The sequence below is a fragment of the Pseudorca crassidens genome, chromosome 3, assembly GCF_039906515.1.
Source record: "Pseudorca crassidens isolate mPseCra1 chromosome 3, mPseCra1.hap1, whole genome shotgun sequence".
Taxonomy (NCBI): domain Eukaryota; kingdom Metazoa; phylum Chordata; class Mammalia; order Artiodactyla; family Delphinidae; genus Pseudorca; species Pseudorca crassidens.
Genome location: NC_090298.1, coordinates 105,612,047 through 105,621,705, shown reverse-complemented (window position 1 = coordinate 105,621,705; position 9,659 = coordinate 105,612,047).

The following is a 9,659-nucleotide window of genomic DNA, read 5'->3' as shown; positions in this document are numbered from 1 at the left end:
GCAGCTTGGTAATAGCCGACATTTCTTGAGCATTCAGTACAAGCCAGGCAGGGTACAGAGAACATGCATTATTATATTTCATCCCTTCAGATCTCTGTTGAGATACTTGTGATTACACTGCATATTTTACAGGTGGAAAAACTGGGTCTTAGATTAATGATGTGCCAAAGGCCATGTAGCTGGAAAAAAGTGGAATCTAGTTTTCATGGCTCCAGTGGCCATGCTCTTAACTACGATGCTTTACTGTCTTTAGTACTGGATAGAATATACTTTCAACAATTAATTCATTAGAAACTCAGGGTAATAGTTTTCTGTGTTTCTCCATGCTGTTTTTTATTAAGAAAACATGATAGAAGATAAGAAATAGAGACATCATCCAATACTGTGAATCCTGCAGCATTCTTCATACCTCAGAACTGAGTCAAGCATTAGAACCGCTGCCTCCACTAAGAATATGCATTGATTATATATTGTTGCTGAATAGGAAACACTCCTATATTTATTCTACTCTATTACAACACCTCTGACGCCAGACGGCTGGGTTATCCACACGAAGCAATTCTGACACTAACTGCCTGGATTAATGCAAGTCCCCATAGGTTAAGGGCTCAATCTCACAGGACTGCCACCCCTTCATACATCAGTCACAAGTAGTGGGTCCCCAGGCTACTCACAATTTCTGTCTGCCTCAGCTACAAATCAGAGGTTCCCATGACCCCCTCCTTGGGCTCAGTAACTTAATAGATGGGCTCACAGAACCTAGGAAAACAGTTTATTTAGTATTGCCAATTTATTACAAAGGATATTTTAAAGGATACAAATGAACAGTCAGATGAAGGGGTACATAGGACAATGTCTGGAAAAGTCCTGAGCACAGGAGTTTCTCTCCCCTTCTGTGGAGCTGGGGTGCACCATGCTCCTGGCACATGGATGCGATCACCAACCCAGAAGCTCTCCAATCCCCATACTTTGGGGATTTTTATGGAGGCTTCATCATATAGGCATGATAGATTATTAACTCAGATTTTAGCCTCTGTCTCCTCTCCAGAGAATGGGGAGTGGGGCTGAAAGTTCTGAGCTTCTAATCATGGCTTGGTCTTTCTGGTGACCAGCCCCCATCCAGGAGCCCACCAAGAGTCATCTCTTTAGAACAAAAGATGCTCCTATCAATAGGAAATTACAAACATTTAGGAGCTCTGTGTCAGGAACCAGGTCAAAGACCAAATATTAGCAAGAACTAGGGCAGAGACCAATACGTATTTCTTATTACTTTACAGTTGCATAACAAATTGCTACAAAACTTAGTGTCTTAAAACAATAATAATTATTCTCTCTGACACTTCTTGAGAATCAGGAATTCAGCAGTAGTTTGGGTGGTTCTGCATTTGGGTCTCTGATGAGTTGCAGTCAAATGTCAGTCAAGACTTCCATCATCTGCTTCGAGATGGTTCACTCGCATGGTTGGCAGTGTGGGTGCTGGTGTTGGCAGAACCTCGGTTCCTTTCTACATGGGCCACTTCACAGAGCTGCTTGGGTGTCCTGGAGGCATGGCTTCCCCCAAAGTGAGTAACCCAAGAGACCAAGGTGGAATCTGCAATGACTTTTAGACCTATCTTCAGATGTCACACATTGTCACTTCTACCATATTCTCGTGGTCATACAGGCCATGATTATTTAACCATGATTCATTGTAGGTGTAGGGTACACAAGAACAGTAGATTCCAGGAAGCAAGAATCATTGGGGGCCATCCAGAGGCTCATTACCACAAAGGAAAAAACTTGCTTTGTTTAATGAACACTTGGAAAGCCACTGGGTGTTGGATGTGAGATCCCAAGGGGTTTGGGAGATAATGATAGTCAGTAGTAGAGCAGTTGCCAAGGGGAATGGATCCCTCTGTCCGTAGGGCTGTTGTTTTGCTGAGTGGGATATACCAGCTGAGGGTGGGAGCGGTATTACTCCAGAAAGTAGAGAGGTTTGAGGGGGGAAGGGGAAAGAAAGTAGAAATTTGAGGCAGCAGGAGAGAAATTATGGTGAAGTTCTGAAATATTTAATGTGAAATTTTATTGTTTAGATTATTTTTGTTTGGAGTTTGTTTCTCTTTGTGGGCAATGTCAGTTTACTTCCCTGTATTCCTACTAAATCCTGTTAACATCTAAAATACTTGTCATGTTCTGTGGAATTGGATTTGTTCTTTGGGATGTAAAGAAAATGCTGAATTATGTTTCAAAGTGAGTGCAGACACTTGGAGCGCCAGGATCCCATCATGTCTGGAAGTACATCTCTACCACCTTCCCTTATCTGAAGCTGGAGGCAAGTACCTCTCTCTGGAGAAACTATCTTATAATTTATTTTAAAAGAATGATTTATTCTTTGTTTTCACAATGTAATGAAAGAGATTTTAATGAAGGACTAAGAAAAAATATCAGGTAAATGAGATACTTGAATGGCTGATTTTGAAGAGCATATAATCTCTCTCAGTGGAACTTTTTAGCAATTAGTTTTAAAACTTTTATAAATAAGTATTTGTGCCTCCGTCTCCCACTCCCATCGCCACCTCTCTCCATTAAGCAATGACTGGAACTGCCTTTTCCCTGGCACTCTGGGAGGAGCTGGAGCAGGTCACCTTGCAGTCTCCATCAGCTTTACATTCCTACACATCCCTCTGGGATAACTAATAGAGAAATATCTAAAACAGTGTGCAGGAACATGTCATGAATGCAATGAAAACTTGTCTTCCAGGGGTGACATATGCATAAAAAAATTCCCCTGTGTAGACATTGACCAAAACCGGAGTTTTTTCTTCTATTACTGTCTTGTTTCATGTTCTCCATGCTCTGTTTTCCATCACATTCAGAAACTATTTTCAAGTTTTTGATGAAGTTTTTATCCTTTGAAAATAAGAAGGTCGTCTTTCTGCGATTGTGCACTCACCCACGTTCAGTTGTTTTCCTTGTGTTGGAAAACCATGGGTGAATTCTGATACCCTCATCACAGCAGTCTTGACAGTGAATTTATCTGAGATTCCCAGGTGTATTTACCTCCAACTGACCACAGATTCTTGGGAAGTTTTCCAGATTGATTTTGCATCATTTAATTAACCAACCATCCATCAGAGATTGTGATCACCAACATGACTGCAGTAGTGTAGAAATTAGGAAAATTGTCTCCTGAAGTGTATTTGAAAAAAAAAAAGCTTTAAGTTGAAGTTTAATATATGTATAGCTTCAAGTTTAGCTTCAAGTTTCATGGTATAGGTAGTATAGGTGTCCCTCCTACCTCCCTGTATTCTCAACTAAGACTTTATGAAGGAAATAGAACAATTATCTCAACTTTATGAAGGAAATAGAACAATTATCGCCGGATAAAATCATTTAAAACGTTGTGGCACCAGTCAGAGACTTTCAGAATCAGGGATGAAATTTACAGTTACTACTCCATGCACAGAGAGCTGATGACAATTATCCAAACAAAATTTCTCCTTTTGATAAGCACCTATTGGCTATTCTCCCATCTGTTTTTCTCTTACACGGGGCTTATAGGAAAGAAAATAAATCTAAATATCTAACAAGAAAAATCTGCTATTTTGAGAAGAATGATGGAATTGTAAATTGGGGCTAAGGAATAGGGCTGCCAGATAAAAAGCAGGATATTCAGTTAAACACAAATTTCAAGTAAATAATTTAATAAAGTTTTTAGCACAAGGATATCCCTAATGTTTTACTGAATATCCTGTATTTTTATCTGCTGAGACTGGCAATACTGCTAGGGGATTTTGAGGATCCTTTATTTTCCTCCCCTGGTTCTAATGGCCATGAAATGATCTAAAGAAGAATACTCCAGCATGTTGCTTGGGAGGATGACATGTAGTTTGCAGAAAAGGTAAAATGTCTGCTTTCTAACCATTTATATGGAAAAAAACTGGCTGAATAAATAATGCATAGGATGCTTTTGTTAGCATGTGTGCAGTCCCACCAAAGGCATGAGAACGATTTTGAAAGATTAGGAACTCTGACTTGGTGTAAAACACTGGCCCTGCTGCCTCTTCCCTCAGTAACCTCAGACACGAAACTTAATCCGAGTTGCAGTTTTGTTGTCTGTAAAAATGGAGATTTTCATCGAAGTACCTGGCAGATGGCTGGCACCCAATAAATCTAGGCTTGGCTTTTTCTTACACGTGGGTGGCACAGGTTGAGACTCCAAGACTGAGGGAAAGGATGTTATTTGCTCCCAAACTCCTTAAATTACCTGGTCTGCTCTTAATTATAGGGATGGAAATAAGCACCTTATCTAAAAAAAAAGTTATGTCTTTGGTAATCAAGGTGTATCTAAATTTAAAAAAAAGTTTCTGAACTTTCGGAAAGTTTATAGACAATGCTGTGTAAATTAACAGTTCATTGTACACTGTATTCTACTATTCTCTAATGGTCTTAATGGGAGGGTGTTTTCTTCCCAAGATGTTTGTTAATACTTGAGGGAATATTCTTCAGGTTCTTTGTGTTCTCTACTGTTTATAGTGGTTTACAGTTACCATATATTTTGCATAAAAAACCAGACATATTGTCTGACAAATAAATGGGTTTTTAGAATTTGTTAATTTACATATGAAGCCAGCTAACATTGTAGAAATTTAATTTCATTATTTATACTTTTAATCGATTGCCTCTATTGAAAAGAAAAAAAATCAGTGACAACTAGACTGTCCCATAAGATCACAGTGTGTGGTTATGGCACTCCCAGCCCCTATGTAGTCCTGGGCATTTCATACTTCTTGCTTTTACCTAGAAATCACAGTGTTTTAGAATTAAGAGGGGGTTTCCAGGCTTGATAGGTACAAAATAGACTTCTAGGCCAGTGGAAATCAGAGACCATTTCATTGAATGTTTGCCATCTCAACTCAAAGAGCAATCTAATAGCAATTAGACAGCCACTTTTTTTCTTTTCCCAACATTTTCATCTAAAGATAGTACAAAGAGCACATAGTAAAAGGTCCTTAGGACTGGAGAGCCTGACCTATAAAATCAATGCATAATAGTAAGAGCATAAAAGGAAGAATATTGCCAAGACAAAAAGCCTAGCAAACTTGACGGTTTCCTAATGATGGATCCTAAGTATCTAAAAAGAAGTAAATAAATGGGCGATGGACCATGTGGAAACAAACACTGGGAGAGGAAGGGCTCTAGAGTGTTGTGGCTGTATTGATTGAGTACAGTCTTAGGAAGAGGGCTGTTGCTTCTCAGAAACAGAAGGACTTTGTCACTGAGATGTTTTCTTTTGAGATTAGCAGTCCCAGTTCTGTCCAGGTTAAAAAAAAAAAAAATTCAAGTCTAGTCACTCTCCTTTTTAATTTCCAACTACGTCCCAATTATGAATTTGCCTTCCAATACTAGGAAAGAGGCATTCAAGATAGATGTGACATCACCAAGATATTACAGTAGTCGTGAACATTTACACAATTAATCACATTGCTTTAATATGAACCAAAATCTGTTAGATATTCAAAGGGAAAATTGACAAACCTAAAATCATACAGAGAGAATTTAACATAACTTTCTTAGATACTGTTTAAGACAGTAAGGGCGTAGAGGATTTGAGGTTTATAAGATTGGCCGTATATGTTTTACCCAAGAAATAGAGAATATATATTATTTTTAAAAATCAATAAGAACTTTACAAAAACTGACATAGCTTAGACCAAAATAATCCTTAACAGTCAAAAAACAAAAATCATACAGGGCACATTCTTGTACTATGATGCAATAACTGTTTTAAATAGTCAAAGGGAAAAAAAGCCCATGAAAATTGAAATTTAGAAAATACCTTTTTCAATGACTCAAGTTAAAGAAAAAAAACTTAAAACTGAAATGAAGAGGATAATTCCCTCAAAATAAACTGTGATGTCCTAGTAATTAAAGCAGGCAAACAGATCCAAAGAGCAAAGTCCAGAAACAAATGCAGATAGATAACAGAATTTAGTATTTGTTAAAGATGGGTTTTTGAGTCAATGCAGGAAGGATGTATGTTTCCAGATGGCTAGCTATTTGGAAAACGAAATAAAGCTGTAGTTCATTTTTTTTCTCTTCTGACATCTTTTTTTAAAATTGTTAATGAAGTATAGTTGATTTACAATATTGTGTTAGTTTCAAGTGTACAGCAAAGTGATTCAGTTTTATATATATGTGTGTACATATATATATTCTTTTTAGATTCTTTTCCATTATAAGATTATTATAAGATACTGATTATAGTTCCCTGTGCTATACAGTAGGTCCTTGTTGTTTATCTATTTTATATGTAGTAGTGTGTATCTGTTAATCCCAAATTCCTAATTATCCCCCCCCCTTTCTCCTTTGGTAACCATAAGTTTGTTTTCTATGTCTGTGAGTCTATTTCTGTTTTATAAATAAGTTCATTTGTATCATCTTTTTTAGATTCCACATATAAGCTATATCATATGATATTTTTATTTCTCTGTGTGAGTTACTTCACTTAGTATGATAAGCTCTAGGTCCATCCATGTTGCTGCAAATGGCTTTATTTCATTATTTTTGTGGCTGAGTGATAGTCCCTTATATATATACATACCACATCTTCTTTATCTATTCCTCTGTCGATGGACACTTAGGTTGCTTCCATGTCTTGGCTATTGTAAATAGTGCTGTAATGAACATTGGGGCACATGTATCTTTTTGGTTTATAGTTTTCTCTGGATTGTAGTTCCTTTTTACATTCAATGTAAAATTAAAGTTTATCTAGATTTCAAAATTATTTTTAAACTATAATAACATTAAAAGGAAATTTAGGAGGCATATGTTGTGATATTATAAAGGAGATTACCTTCTTAGTAAACCTACGAATTCCCAAAGTCATAAAGAAAAAGGTTTGATTATATAGAAAGATGAAACTCCAACATGAGGGACTTCCCTGGTGGTGCAGTGGTTAAGAATCTACCTGCCAATTAAGGGGACATGGGTTCGATCCCTGGTCCAGGAAGATCCCACATGCCTCAGAGCAACTAAGCCCATGCACCGTAACTACTGAGCCCGCGCTCTAGAGCCCACAAGGCACAACTACTGAAGACCCACACCCTAGAGTCCGTGTGCCCTAGAGCCCACATGCCGCAACTACTGAGCCCATGTGCTGCAACTGCTGAAGCCCAAGCGCCTAGAGCCTGTGCTCTGCAACAAGAGAAGCCACGGCAATGAGAAGCCTGTGCACCACAATGAAGAATAGTCCCCGCTCGACACAACTAGAGCAAGTCCGTGCGCAGAAACGAAGACCTAACACAGCCAAAAAACCCAACAAAAACAACAAAAAAATAAAACCTCCAGCATGAAAATCAATGGTCTGGGGGAAACTATTGTCTGCAGTGTACAATAGACAATAGGATCTGTTTCAGGATATAGAAGGAGTCCCTATGAATAAATAATTACCTATGGTGAGAGGCTCAGTATACAGATTGAACAGTGAGACCATAAGCAAAAATAGAACTCTAACCCACAACCTGCAGCAACCAGCCCCTAAAGTCCGTTGGTCCAAAACAACTAAGACCATAAGCAAAAATAGAACTCTAACCCACAACCTGCAGCAACCATCCCCTGTAGCCGTTGGTCCAAAACAACCAAGACTTGATTATTAACTGACAGTTTCCCTAATTTGCCCCCTGTTCCCATCTTCAAACCAACTGGAGAAAGCCAAATATGCACCCCTAGCCAATCATATAGGATGCCCTGCTTCTGGTTAGTCTGCCTCTAGATTCCTCATGCCAACAACCTCCAATCAGGGCATACCTGCAACTTTCCCTTTTTCCGCTGTAAAGCCTTCCCTCTCCTTTCCTTGGCTTTGTGTATCTGCCAAACGCAACTGATGGTGGCTAACTCCCTTGCTATAGCAAGCCCTGAATCAATAGACTTTGATCTCATTTGGGTGGTCTTCATTTATTTCTACCATGGGAACTCTATTCATTAATTGTCTATGTATGTGAATTTATAGAGAAAGCATTATAAAGGCATATTTCTGATTGCACATTTATTGGGGATGGGGAAGGTGGTCTCAGAGATCAAGGGGTTTTCACTTTTTTCCTAAGCATGTCCATATGGTTTTGAACAAGGCCCAGGCCCTTCTGCTGTGTTCCACTCTTCCAGTTCCCCCAGTGATGCCAGTGCTATGGTTCTGGTGCCACTCCAGTGGATCCTATCAGGAATGTAACAAAAATAAAGCTAACCCAAACTGTGGGTTAGGCCACATGGAAAGATCTCAGCGTTTATCTCTCTCGGTGATCCAGTGGTATAATAAGTCCACTGGATAGCATTTAAATGGCTCAGCACACTCACTTCTGCTGTCATGTTACACTCTCTAAAGCAGACAATGTGCTGAGATAGCACCTGTCTTAAAAGCAAGTGACTCAGGAAGGGCTGATCATAACAGAGATGGACTTTTTATTTGGTTGGGTTGGGATGAGTTTGGTATGTTTTCAAAATAGGTCAGATTATAAACCTCACTGGAAGGCAGCAGCCATAACCAAGGGAACAAAAAACATCTGGAGACCCAAGTCCTGCATGACTGTCCCTCAGAATAAAGTTGCAGAGGACTGGAAGCAGCGTAAGGCCCACAGGAGAGAGGGACTCAGGTCTGGGAAGGCTTATGCCCCAAACCACTTCATTTAAGGAATGCAGTGCCTAACAGTACGAATCCACAACCAGTGAGGCTGTTTCACTGGCCGTGTTTTTAAGTAATCGTATGTGTTAGGATTCTCAACGATCTAGAGAGGCCCAGGCTACTTTGGTTTACTGAAAAAAGAAGAAACGCCAAAATAGGGTTTCAGTGTTGTGTCAACATTTTAAGTGTTCCGTCTTGACTGTGTACCTCTGTGACCTCCTGAATAACCCACTTTGGAGGTAATGTTTGCGTAGGAGACCTGGGCCCAAGGCAGAGCACAGAGCTCTTGAAGAGGAGGGTCCATCCAATTAAGATGGGGTGGTACATGTGACTACACTTAGGAGTTATCTCTTTTCCACATTTTGTTCTCACTAGGGTAGATTTTCTCATTTTTAAGGGTGAGTTAACCTTAATTAACTGGTATACGGGTGAAATCAACATTTACATTTTTGTGTGAATTTTGTTTGTTTCATCTCGCAGTGTCTGTGCTTTCTCCCATCCGTTATCCACACATGACATCAGCTTTTAAGCTGCCCATATCCAAACACCCTGGTGTCACCTTCCTAAGGAACCTAGGCAACTGGAATGTTCTCTCTGACTCACCCTTCAATCTTATACTTTAAAAAATTCTGTTAGACTATCATAGCTAAAATTTAAGTTGTTCAACCTTAAGTCTGACATCTTCAAGCAAATTCTATTCAGTTAATATAATTTATTTTGAGAAGTAGAAATGTTAGATAACATATTCTAATTCCAAAGAAATTAACACAGATGTCAGTGACAAAGTAACTAGGAAATGACTATAAATTCTTAGAAGGCAAACTCAAAGTCTTTTGTCTCCCATAGAATCTCAATGAATTTCAGTTAATAATTTATAAAGATGTTTTCCTGTACCAGGACATTGCAGTCTAGTGAATAATAACCAAAACAGATTACAAAATAGTGCAGGAAAGAATTTTTAGGACCTTTCCAAGTAAAGGTGACTTGGAGAAGTTATGGAATC